The sequence below is a fragment of the Triticum aestivum genome, chromosome 5D (genome assembly GCF_018294505.1).
Source record: "Triticum aestivum cultivar Chinese Spring chromosome 5D, IWGSC CS RefSeq v2.1, whole genome shotgun sequence".
Classification (NCBI taxonomy): Eukaryota; Viridiplantae; Streptophyta; class Magnoliopsida; order Poales; family Poaceae; genus Triticum; species Triticum aestivum.
In genome coordinates this window covers 182,362,915-182,377,141 of record NC_057808.1, presented here as the reverse complement: position 1 = coordinate 182,377,141, position 14,227 = coordinate 182,362,915, and positions in this window count along the sequence as shown.

The following is a 14,227-nucleotide window of genomic DNA, read 5'->3' as shown; positions in this document are numbered from 1 at the left end:
TTACAAGGGAGGAGATCTACATATCCGAATTTCCAAGCTTGCCTTCCACGCAAAGGAGAGTCCCGTCTGGACACGGGACGAAGTCTTCAATCTTGTATCTTCATAGTCCAACAGTCCAGCCAAAGCACATAGTCCGGCTGTCCGAGGACCCCCTAATCCAGGACTCCCTCAACGGCAAGCCAAGCTCAAGCCCCCGTCCTCTCGGCAAGAACTCATCGGGGAGGACGAGGCTTCTCATCCATCAAGCTCGCCCTCGCCGGCCATCAAGAGGGCCAGGGAGACTCCCCCACCTCCTCAGTATGACATGAACGCTCTCCTCGAATTCGAAGAATAGTAAGCTGATCTTTGTCTTTTTGAAATCATGATTTGCTCAACTGCTATTCTATTTTGAAGTTTCTTGTCTTTCGGGGATGATGAACCACTGGCGCAACGGGCGAAGCGTGCCAAAATCCCAAAGGAGCAAGGCTCTCCTGCAGGAGCTGGGCAGGGGTGCCAGTGGCTGTTGGTGCAATCGCTAGGCCCCAGCCTTGCCCCGCGCATGAGAACATGCCGTCGGACCAGCCATTCGGCGTCAGCATTGAAGTTCCTCCTCCCAAGTACGACAACGAGATGGGAGAGACTCGGCAAGGAGAGGAGCGCCAAGGTATGACCCCGTGCTGGGGTCCCCGTCGAGCATCGTCCCGGGGAGTGCTTCTCCGGCAAATGGTGCCACTTCGACAATGGGAGCCATCGAAGGCAATGCATCGGCACCGCAAGCTGCCGAGGGAGGAGATGCTCTCCGACAACATGTACCAACGGGTAATCTCCATGCCCCACTCTTTAAGCTCATCATATATGACTTGAATAGGAACGGGATTGGAAATGACATGGATCACCGCGGCATTGGAAGACACTTGGGAAACCACAGGCATCCCCAGCCCCCATCCAGGGCGAAGAAAGCACCTCCTCAGTGGTGGCTAGCGATGGCATCCTTCTTCCCCCGCTGTCCGCGGCCTTCGCTCCCTCTCGCATTGGGGGCTCGGCCTCTGGTGGTGGCCCCGACTATAGCTCTACAATGTTGACCTGCTTTGCATGCCATCGCGCGGGTCACTTCCAGTCTAGATGCAAGTTTCCTCCTTTCTGCTTGATATGCCGCACTGTAGGCCACCTCACTATGGAGTGTGATAACCGTATCCAATTCCCCGCTTTTAAGCAGTTTGGTCTTGGCCACCCTGGATGTGCTTTCTTCGCCCTGGATGGGGAGCTGGGGATGCCTGTGGTTGCCCCAGTGTCTTCCAATGCTGCGATGATCCATGTAATTTCCAATCCTGTTCCTATTGAAGTCATATCTGATGAGCTTAAAGAGTCGGTCATGTAGGGCTGGGTTGGCAGATCTATCAGATGTCTGAGAGAGAATTTTATGTTACCTTCCCTACTAAAGAAAGCTTAACGATGATGGCTTCGTGTATGAGTTTTACCCTTCCTTTGAACCAAGTGACCGTCTTTGTCAAGGCAGCCATTAATGGGGCAAAAGCGGTGGCCTCCTTGTCTGAATCCTGGGTGCTTCTTGAGGATGTTCCGTCTGGGCTTAGAAACGCCCATTTCTTGATGGCTTTCAGAGTGCTTATTGGTAAACCTGTAGTTGTTGATGAGGCGTCTCTCGACCCCCTTGTCCCAATTCATATGAAGATCTGGTGTCTGGATCAGTCGCGTGTGCAAGGCACGGTTGATGTTTTCCCAGCTTCGGATGCTTATCGTATCTGTGTCCGCACTGAGGGCAGGGCCGATGAGCAAGCACCTCCTCCCCCTGCTCCTAAGCCATCCAACCCAGATCCTTCTGATGGTGGGGGTGAGATGGATGCGGGCAGCAATGCGAATCCTTTCACTGCATTAGAATGGGAAGGGATGGGCTCTGAATCTCGTGGCATGTTCGATTTTGGCCCTTCTGGTACTGGTGGTGGGGGTTCTCCCAAGGAAGGCGCTCGTGATGTGGAGGCCATGAACATGGAAGGTCTTGGTGGGGCCACACCCTTCTCTGTTGCGTGCTCTACCATCCCAGATGATGGTGCTCGTCCGGCTTCCCCATCTCTGTCTGGTATCGTGGATGTGCCTCTGGATGTTGCGGCTCCACCCTCAAGCCCTTGCAGCAAGAAACAAAAGAAGAAGTCCACTGTGCGTAAGTTCTTGGCCAGGAGTAGGGCCTCTTCAGGGAGTAAGCTCTAGGGAGCGAGTATGTGCCGCCGTCTGGATGATGACTTGGGTGCGGCTGGCTCGTCGGGGCAGCCCGGAGGCGGTGCTTCTTCCTCTCTAACGCGACCCTCGGTGGCTTCGGTCCATTCTTCTGTCTCCACGACGCGGAAGGGTCTCCGTCGCCAAAATGGCGTGGTCCCCATCTAGGAAGAGGTCGAGCGCAGGGCGGTGACCAAGGACCTTTGCCCCCAGGTAATGTTTCCCCTCCCTTCCCTGTTCGGCTGGTGTTGCCTTCTTTACCGGATTCGCATCTCTTAAACATTCTAGCCGATATTGGTGTTTCAGTTGATCACAACACCGGATCTCTGATGCGGCTTGAACTACGTCGGTATTTCCCCAAAGAGGAAGGGATGATGCAGCATGATACGTCTCCAACGCATCTGTAATTTTTGATTGTTCCATGTTGTTATATTATCAATCTTGGATGTTTTAGCATCATTTTCTAGTCATTTTATATCACCTTTTGGTACTAACCTATTGACATAGTGCCAGTTGCCAGTTGCTGTTTTCTGCATGTTTTTACATCGCAGGAAATCAATATCAGACGGAGTCCAAATGCAATGAAACTTCACGAAGATTTTTTTGGACCAGAAGGAACGTAATGGGCCCTGGCTGCGCCTGGGGGGTGCCCCGAGGGGGGCACAACCTACCAGGGCGTGCAGGAGGCCCAGGCGCGCCCTGGTGGGTTGTGCCCACCTCGGGTGCCCCCCGGACCGCCTGTTTGCTCTATAAATACTCCAGCATTCTAGAAACCCTAGGGGAGTCGACAAAATATTCATCCAGCCGCCGCAGAGTCCAGAACCACCAGATCCAATCTAGACACCATCTTGGATGGGGTTCACCACCTCCATTGGTGCCTCTCCGATGATGCGTGAGTAGTTCTTTGTAGACCTTCGGGTCCGTAGTTAGTAGCTAGATGGCTTCATCTTTCTCTCTCTGAATTCTCAATACAATGGTCTCTTGGAGATCTATATGATGTAACTCTTTGGGGTGTGTTTGTTGGGATCGATGAACTTTGAGTTTATGATCAGATCTATCTTTTTATATCCATGAAAGTATTTGAGTTTCTTTGATCTCTTTTATGCATGATCTCTTATAGCCTCGTATTTCTTCTCCGATATTTGGGTTTTGTTTGGCCAACTTGATCTATTTATCTTGCAATGGGAACAGGTGCTTTGTAGTGGGTTCGATCTTACGGTGCTTGATCCCAGTGACAGAAAGGGAACCGACAGGTATGTATCGTTGCTACTAAGGATAAAACGATGGGGTCTATCTCTACTTAGATAGATCTTGTCTACATCATGTCATCGTTCTTATTGCATTACTCCGTTTTTCCATGAACTTAATATTCTAGATGCATGTTGGATAGCGGTCGATGTGTGGAGTAATTGTAGTAGATGCAGGCAGGAGTCGGTCTACTAATCTTGTACGTGATGCCTATATAATGATCATTGCTGAGATATCTTCATGAGTATTTGAAGTTCTATCAATTGCCCAACAGTAATTTGTTCACCCACCGTTTGCTATTTTCCTCGAGAAAAGCCACTAGTGAAACCTACGGCCCCCGGGTCTCTTTCTCATATATTTGCCTTTGCGATCTACTTTTTCCTTGCTTTTATTTCCAGATCTATTAAACCAAAAATACAAAAATACCTTGCTGTGTTTTTTTCTATTTATTTTATTTGCGATCTATCTTTCAATCCACTACAAATTTACCTCATGTCCGTTTGCCTATCTTGAGGCGCCGTACCCCGAAAGGGATTGACAACCCCTTTAACACGTCGGGTTGCGAGGATTTGTTATCTGTGTGCAGGTGTTGTTTACGTTGTGTTGCTTGGTTCTCCTACTGGTTCGATAACCTTGGTTTCATATCTGAGGGAAATACCTACCGCCGCTGTGCTGCATCATCCCTTCCTCTTTGGGGAAATACCGACGTAACTTCAAGCGACATCAAAAGGAATTTCTGGCGCCGTTGCCGGGGAGGATCTTCAACATATGCCAGGTTCCTAATCACAAATCTCATCTCCTTGCAATTTACATTATTTGCCATTTGCCTCTCGTTTTCCTCCCCCCACTTCAAAAATATTTGTCGTTTTATTCGCCTCTCTTTTTCGTTCGCCGTTTTCTCGTCAGATCTATTCTTTGCTTGCAATCATGAGTGATTTCGGTATGGCACCCACAGATGATGGCCTAACTCCTAAGATTGGATGTACGGGCAATCTGGATGCTAAAACTTTTATCTTGGGGCAAGGGAACGTTATGGGAAAAGATCGTATCCAAGAATTTTTCAATTGTGTTGGGAATCTAAGTCTTGATGATGCTCCTATACTTAAAACTACTAGATCTTATGCGGATGCTATTTCAGCACTAGTTCTAAAACTTGAAAGTAAATTTATTTGTATCCATCCTACTTTGCAAAGATTGTTTTTTGAGCTTCCCGTTATAAAGAATCCTAGGGCTAAAAAGTTGGCCACCCTTGTCCTTATGAATGAATTTGATTACATAATACGGGAAGCTAGGGAAATCTTTGATTTTTATGGTATGAATCATGAAAAACCTGTGATAGATGAAATTCTTTAAAATAGTGACTATGCTTTAAGACATTCGCTTGGGGACAATAAAATCTTTGATGGGAATCTTAAAAAGGAAGTCCCCGTTTTAGATATAATCCAACAAGTTCTCAATAATGTTAATCAACATTACTCTTGGATTGTTAAGCAAAATCAAAAGGGGTATGATGAAAACCAACTTAGGATTGCTAAGGTTTATATGGATAACATGTTTTATGTTGTGTTTACAAAGCCCCATACTGAAAATACCTCTAAGAAAATTAAGAAGAAGGATAACAAAATTTAGATCCTTGCTTTATGCCTAGCTAAGGGCTTAAAACTATAGCGCTTGTTGGGAGGCAACCCAATGAATAAAATTTATTTTTGCTTTTTGCTTTATGTTCGTGAGTGTTAGCACAATTATGCTACTGTTATGATTGTGTTTTTTGTGTTTTAGTTAGGGTTTGTGCCAAGTAGAACCGATAGGATCTTCTTGGGTGCTAGTTGTTTAATCTTGCTGAAAAAGACAGAAACTTTGCGCTCATGAAAACAATTCTCATTTTTTATCAGAAAGTGATTTTGCCCTGATTCTTTTTGCAGAATATTAATATACAAATTACCCAGGTCGTCCTATTTTTTTCAGAATTTTTGGAGTTCCAGCATTTTTCGAAATAGTCAGATTGCTACAGACTGTTCTGTTCTGACAAATTCTGTTTTCTTTGCGTTGTGTGATTATTTTGATGGCTCTATGGTTTTCTTTGATGAGTTTTTGCCATAGAAAAGTTGGAATACAGTAGATATAATGCAAAAACAAAATATGAATTGGTTTGGTACAGTACTTATAGTAGTGGTTTGCTTTCTTTTACTAACGGATCTCACGAAGGTTTTGTTGAGTTTTGTGTGATTGAAGTTTTCAAGTTTTGGGTTATCTTACGATGGATGGAAGAATAAAGGATAGAAGAGCCTAAGCTTGGGGATGCCCCGGCATCCCAAGCTATTATCCAAAAATGAGCAACCAACTAAGCTTGGGGATGCCCCTGAGTGGCATCCCCTCTTTCTTCTAACGACCATTGGTATTTTACTCGAAACTATATTTTTATTCGTCACATGATATGTGTTTTGCTTGGAGCGTCTTGTATGATATGAGTCTTTGCTTGTTTTATTTTGTGTTTTAAGTCTTGATCCCTTGCTGGACACACCTATTTGGGAGAGCCAAAATTATGTCATGACTTGTTAGAATTGCTCTCTATGCTTCACTTAAATTTTTATGAGCAATCGACTTGCTCTAGTGCTTCACTTAGATCTTTTTTAGCACGGTGTGCTTTAGTATTTTTGAAGAAATGATCTCTTGCTTCACTTAGATTTATTTGAGAGTTAGTAGAATTTTCAAGAAATTATCTCTTGCTTCACTTAAATTATTTTGAGAGAAAGAAATTTATTTATGCTCATGATCTTCACTTATATTTGTTTGAGCTTATGAAAATCAACACATAAAAATTAGTCCCAAAGTGATAGATATCCAAGAAAGATATAATAAAAAGTTTCATGAAGATCATTGGACAAAATAAACTTGGTTCTTAGTAATAGTTTGAGATATGATGATGTGCTATGTGAGTTATGTTGATGAGTAATTATGCTTTAGTAAGAATATTGGTGTTAAGGTTTGTGATTCCCTATGCAAGTACGAAAGTCAATAGTCATGCAATGAAATTATATCCTACTTATGGTGCATTATTCGGTGTTATTTATGCTTAATGCTTGCTTATGAGATTATTCGTTTCCTGGTTGGTCGCTTCTCAATCTTTTACTAGCCTTCATTTTGCACTAAGTATGATATCTACTTGTGCATCCAAAATCCTTTAAACCAGTTTTGCCACATGAGTCCACTATATCTACCTATATGCGGTATTCTTTTGCCGTTCTAAGCAAAATTGCATGTGCCATCTCTAATTTTCAAAATAAACTTCTCTTTTGTGTGTTTGTTTCGCTCGCGGAGCGGTGAAGGGTGGCTAATATTTTCCATGCTAGATGTGTTATTCTCACGATGAGTGTTTATTCACTTGTCATTGCACGAGAGTAAGGCAAAGGTATTAGGGATTACTAAAGATTTCTTCCAGTTTATCAATCCGAGAAGGGCTTTCTTCAATTCTTTCATGAATTACGGTCCCTTTTCTTTTAACAACTTAAAAACTTCTCCCTCTTTTGACCCAACTTTAGTAGCAAAATCATGCATCTTTTCATCCAAGTTTTCAGTATGTTCTTCGGTAAGCATTTTCTTTTCAATAGCATCTAGTCTTTCCATAACATGCTCCAGAGTCAAAGTTGTTTCATTAATCATAAGAGGTGGTGAACCCACTAAATTTCCCATAGCATTAAAAGCATCAAGAGAGGGACACATCAAGAAATTTCCACCGGTAATCGTATCAAGGACGAATCTATACCAAGTGGTGATGCCCACATGAAAACAGCGAAGAAGAACAACGGTAGATTGCTTACGAATAGATCTATTATGAGCATTGCAAATCCTATACCAAGCACCCTTTAGATTCTCCCCTCCCCTTTGCTTAAAGTTAAGAACCTCATTCTCGGGAGTACACGTAATAGAAGAAGAACTATCCATAACAACAAAAAGTGATAAACAACAATGCACACAAAAACAGACCTGACGAGAAAAATGGCGAACGGAAAAGAGGGCGAATAAAACGACAAATTTTTGTGAAGTGGGGGAGATGAAAACGAGAGGCAAATGGCAACTAATGTAAATTGCAAGGAGATGAGATTTGTGATTAGGAACCTGGTAGATGTTGATGATGTCTCCCCAGCAATGGCGCTAGAAATTTCTTTTGATGCGGCTTGAACTACATTGGTATTTCCCCAAAGAGGAAGGGATGATGCAGCATAGCTACGGTACGTATTTCCCTTAGTGATGAGATCAAGGTTATCGAACCAGCACTACTGCAGGATGCTGCTAACGCGACACTACGATCAGAGACCCTTTGACGAAACTGTGTGCGATGCATTAATCACAAACGGGGATGTAAAAATACCATCAAAAAAGGTGCAAAACGTTTGCGATGGCGGAGCCATCAAACACGGTTCAGATTTTAGTTGCGTGTACGATTCAGGGCACACGGTTAACCCGTTCGAACTGTTTGCGATGAGGTAGAACAACAGAAACGGGCAGCCATATCAATGTGTGTGCGATATACGGCATACAGTTCGCTTCGATGAACCGTTTGCTATTAGGGAGTGCAACATAAACGGTTAGCCAGATCAAGGTGTGTGTGATATAGGGCATACGGTTCGCTCGGACGAACTGTTTTCGATTAGCGAACGCAACATAAACGGTTCAACTTAACAAGATGTGTGTGATACATGACAAACAGCCGACTCGGATGAACTGTTTGCGATGAGAAATTACAACACAAACGGTTAATATAGTTAGTTCGTGTGCGATTCTGTGTGTACAAAAAACATTGAAAAATGCAGACTAGTTGCTTGCGGTGGCTAGGAGTATCGCACACGATGGTTCTGCGAGTACTCGTGTGCGATGATTAGTAAGTTACACATACATTTCCTTATGTTAACACTTGTGTGATAAATAACACGTGGCACCGGATACGGTATTCGGGTTGTGTGTGTGCTCCACTTAGTCTTCCCGCGCTCTAGTGAACGCTTCCCGCGCTCCACATGGGTGAATTGTAAAATCCACGCCTATTCCCTCACCGGTTTCCCGCCACCAGCTAACGGCTTGCTGCATATAACCCAGGCGGCAACGCATCGCCGCGACACTCTGCGAAGATCTAGTCCCACCCATCTACCATTAGTTATTCCAAGCATGCCAGGCAACGACCAAAGCTTCAACGTCGATGCCTTGCATTACATCTTCGGCGAGGAGAACGAGATGGAGCAGGTCGGGGAACAAGAGCTTCATCAGACGGTGCAGGCACCATGGCCCATCGGCAGCAATATCGGCGTCACAGTCCTTGGGAGCACAATCGGCATATTGCAGAGGAGGTGTGATGAGCAGTTTGCCATCCATCGTGCAAAAGATCCGGAGCTGCTCGGCGGCATGATCGATGACCCACCCGAAGAGCCGCCATCACCATTGCTCATTGAGAGCTTGATGCCCCGCAAGGAATGAGCAAAGGACCTCTACGATTCAGTCAAGACAAAGGCAGCCTACGGCTTCATCATTGCCCGCGGCGGCTGTGTCAACCTCGATCCCAATGATGTGGTGGCCAGGCTCGAGGGCATCCTTGGCGGAGTTGACGTCCCCGACGAAGTAGAACATCACCAACATGATATCTTGAGGATGCAGGTGATCGACGAAATTTGCTACCAGGCCAGAGACATGGAAATGGAGCGGTTCCGCGGAGTTGTCATGCGCGTGATTGCACGCTGTCAAGCTCTTCTGGAAGAGCCCCAGCAGCCCCAAGAGCCTCCCAGTGCTAGCAGCTCCGTAGGCGGAGGCGGGTCGGGACACTTGGAGTGAACGGCCGCAAGGCTGCTTTGCTGATCATGGAGTCTGAGAAGACCATCGTCGGAAGGCCGCCAGCTCAGCCCTTTAGCTTATATTTTATTATAACTGTATGCATATGTAGGTCGTGAGTGTTATGGGCCTTGCCACATTTGGCATTTTAAATTATCCTGAATATTTAAGACAATTATTAACCGTTGCCATTGTAACTTTGCCTCAACGGCGAGCAGAGCGCGCACAGGGATGCCAGAGCAGAGCGCGCCATGGCCGCCTCAACGGCGAGCAACCACGTGGCCAACCTTCTGCCATCAATAAATTTTGACCTTGTTTCTCGTCACATTGCTGATTACAACACAATAAGTAAGTGCAAATCTGTTCACACCTATCAAACTAATATGTGTTCACACTTAGCACCGGGCTATAAAAACTACCCACTCAAAAATTACTTCACAGTTCCTCTCCTCATCACCCACAAAACTGGTTTTTTTGTCAAGTCGTTCCACCATGACCGGTAGGAGGAGTTTAGGAAGGACATATAACCAGGCAGCAAAGACCAAGGTCGCGGAAGCACTAGAGAGGTCCCGCCGCGAAGCCGCAGCAGAGATGTCCCGGCGCGCCACGGAGCCCTCGAACGAGCTCTCACGGGCACGCGAGGGCTCTCACAAGCGCATTTGCAGCGTCGACCATCACGACGAGCTGGCGTTCCTGAAGTCCTTTGCCGGCGATGACGACATTCTCGCTGGCGTCACTACATAGCAGGAGCTGGTCGACAGCTTGATGAAGCTGCTCAAGATCAGCGATGCCTCGATTGACAAGGCGGCCGGCCTCGTCGAGCAACTCATGGGTGATAATGCAAAGCTCCTCAAGTTGGTCACTGAGAAGGAGGAGGAGGCCGCCGGCTGGAAGATGCTGCATGAGCAGAGCAGTGCCTCGAAGATGACACTGAAAGCGGTCGTGGAGGAACTGATGGGTGGCTTGAGGAAGCTCCGGATCGAGCGCGAGCAGGAGGTGGAGGAATCTGTGGCTGCTTTCAAGCAAAGTCATGAGGAATTGAAGAAGGAGCTGGAGGATTTCGCCGCCCGGCGATCCATCGACGAGTAGAGACAGCAGCGACCCAGATCGTTGTCTACAATTTCCTTCTTCTCTTGCCCCCGTGTCTTCCGGGCTTTGCTGCATGTGGCATTTTAAATTATCCAGAATATGTAAGAAAATTATTATCTGCGCCATTGTAAATTTGTCATCGTATTATCCGTTGCCATTTTATTTGTGGTCGTATTATCCGTTGTCCTATGGGCAATTTAAATTAGGGCGGAATACGAGTTGAAAACATGAACAAAGAAAATGCTGCCATGGGATCACAAGCAAACACCCTCCGTCCAGGTGCTTTAATTAACCCATTAATGGACAAGTTGTGAGCGAGGCGGGCGGCGGCTGGTGCATGGAGGTTAAAGAGCTCGCTTCCCCGTGAGCATGGGCGGCCTTGCTGCTTGCATGTGTCCCGTCGAGCCTGCGAGGTGGACATGATGCACGCGTCCTGTCTAGCCTGCGCGGCGGATTGCTCGCACGCATCCCGTCGAGCCTGCACGGTGGACTTCTCACGTTCGTCCCGTCTAATCAAACAGCTGCACGCACGCCACGGAGTATGGTTAAATTTTGACACGGTTAATATAATACAACCGTTTGCGATATTAACGTGTCAGCTTTTTGTTTCAAAAAGGACTTCGTTGGCTACTAATGTGTGCGCCTCTTCTCAAACTGGACGATTTTTTTACCACGGCATATATGTGCCATGTCATGAAACCATGCCAAGTTTCATGTTTTTTGGGTGACTTTTTGATTTACTGGGATTTAAAAACCGAGATTCTCAATGTTTCAGGACGACGACAAGTTTGTAATTCATTCCCATTCCTTAAACGAGACCTAAACATGCACCCAATGACACATGTATGATTTCCCATCCATTTTGCTTCACTGGAGCATGTGGTTGTAGTTCAAATTTGAATTATGGACTACATTAAATGCATAGAAAACTTAGTAATTAGTAATATATATACAATGGCCAAACGAACCCTGAACAGTTTCAAATTTGAGCCCGACACTCCTGTTATTCTATGTTGCCTGTAGAAAACAAAGTTCAAGGCGAGAAGAGGCAACGATTATCGTTTCACCCACAAGAGGGGCATGTTTCCCTACCGGAACCACGAGGGTTGCGACAGGCTCTGTTTTGTAAAAGTCTTGTAATATAGCTTCGCCCAAATTGGACAATTATATGTACCATGTAGTGACACCACGCCAAGTTTCATGATTTCCTGGTGAGTTTTGGATTTACAGAGATTTAAAAACCGAGATTCGCAATGTTTGTGGCCAAGCCAGGACGACAAGACGGTTGAATTCGTTCCCATTCGTTCCATTGGACCTAAACATGCACCCCAAGGAAACATGTACGTTTTTCTAGCCATTTTGGTGCTCTGGAGCATGTATTTGTAGTTCGGATTTGAATTATGGACATTAAATGCCTAGAAAACTCAATTAATGAATAAAAAAGGTCAAGCGAACCCTGAATAATTTCAAAGTTTAGCGCGAATCTCCAGTTGTTCTGTGTTGTGTGTAGAAGAAAATACGAGGCTAGAAGAGGGAGTGATTATCGTTTGGCCCACAAGGGGACACGTTTCCCTATAGAAACCACGAGGGTTCTTGCGACATGCTCCGGTTTGTAAGAGGTTTGTAATAAAGCTTGGCCCAAATTGGCAATGTTTTTACCACGACATATGTGTGCCATGACGTGACACCATGCCACCTTTGATGACTTTCTGGTGAGTTTAGGATTTATGGGACTTAAAAACCGGGATTCCAAATGTTTGAGGACGAGCCAGGACACCGGTATGGTTGTAATTCATTCCCATTCCTGGCATGAGACCTAAACATGCACCCAAGGACACATGTATAATTTTTCTAGCCATTTTGGTGAACTGGAGCATGTATTTGTAGTTGAGATTTGAATTATGGACATTAAATGCCTAAGAAACTCAATTAGTGTATAAAAAGGCCAAATGAACCCTAAATAAGTTTAAATTTCAGCACGGATATCATGTCGTTCCATGTTGCGCGTGGAAGAAAATACAAGGCAAAAAGAGGCAGTGATTATGTTTCGCCCACAAGGGGAACACGTTTCCCTATCGGAACCACGAGACTTCTTTGAGAGACGCTCTGGTTTTTGTAAGAGGTTTGTAATAAAGCTTGGCCCAAATTGGACAATGTTTTTACCACGACATATATGTGCCATGACGTGACACCATGCCACCTTTGATGACTTTCTGGTGAGTTTAGGATTTATGGGGACTTAAAAACGGAGATGCGAAATGTTTGAGGACGAGCCATGACACTGGTACGGTTGTAGTTCGTTCCCATTCCTGGCATGGGACCTAAACATGCACCCAAGGACACATGTATAATTTTTCTAGCCATTTTAGTGAACTAGAGCATGTATTTGTAGTTCAGATTTGAATATGGACATTAAATGCCTAGGAAACTCAATTAGTGTATAAAAAGACCAAACGGACTCTGAATAAGTTTAAATTTCAGCATGGATATCCCGTCGTTCCATGTTGCCCGTAGAAGAAAATACAAGGCGAAAGAGGCAGTGATTACGTTTCGCCCACAAGGGGGACACATTTCCCTATCGGAACCACGAGGCTTCTTTGAGAGAAGCTCCGGTTTGTAAGAGGCTTGTAATAAAACTTGTGCCACAATGGACGAAAAAAATTCCTCGACATATAAGTGCCATGTCGTGACAGCATGGCAGGTTTCACGATTTTCGGCTTAGTTTTGGATTTACGGGGATTTAAAAACCGAGATTCTTCTCACGGAATGTTTTCAAATAGCACACGGTTCACTCACGAAAGCTGATATTCAATGAAAACTTCGTGGAAACCATATTTTGAAGTTTCATAAAAATCTGAAAAAATGTGGGATGTTAAGAAGGTGATGTTTTATTGCGACACAAAATTTCAAGTTGAAAAACATTACGAGATGTGAACTATGAAAAAGACATATTCAGCCCTGAATAGTGACATTACTATTTAGCACTATTCAACGCTGATTTTGTCTTTTTCATAGCTCACATCTCGTAATGTGTTTCAACTTGAAATTTTGTGTGGCAATAAAACATCATCCTCTTAATATCCCACATTTTTTTCATTTTTTTTGAAACTTCAAAACATCTTTTTCTTGTGGTTTTCACCAGTTTCCACCGAATGTTGCTTTCCGTATGATATTCTCCCCCCGCTGCACGCGCGACCTGAGTCGTGCGTTCTGACTGGCCAGAGCCCAAACCCCACGGATAATACGTGTGCACCATTGGATGCTCCCAGATGAACGTCAACCCTGAGCCCTTTAGACAGCACATGCAGTACATGGGTAAGCACTGTGCGCATCCGTCGTGTAGCTCACGCTTCCTTCTCTATTAGGTTTTCATTCAACACAGGCCACCGTTTCTCGCCACTCCTCTCATCGATTTCCCGCCTCTTCTCCCATATATGCATGATGTAGATGTTCATTTAATTCTTATAGTTCATCTCATCCAAAATCAATTATTTTTATAAAAAATCTATTTTAAGATTCATGGAATTGTGCATTGTAAAGGTAAAAACAAAAAGTGACAATTCATTTAGAAAAAAAGTTTGGGCAATTAAGATATGGAACATTCTAGAGAACAAAGGAGAAGTGCTTGTGTTTTGAGGTTTGTGCATTATGCTTAAGTTCAACCATGGAGTCTTCTAGATTGTACATGTGGCAGAATCTGGTGGAATGTAGATGATATCCAACGGCCACTAGTGCTCATATTTGCCATCTCTGACCGTTGGATTGGCTTCATTCAACGACCAACTTTCAAAGTTATTCGCACATTTTATAGGTGTATAGATGTATAGATATATGTAGATGTGTCCCATGCTAGACAAAATAAAGTTTG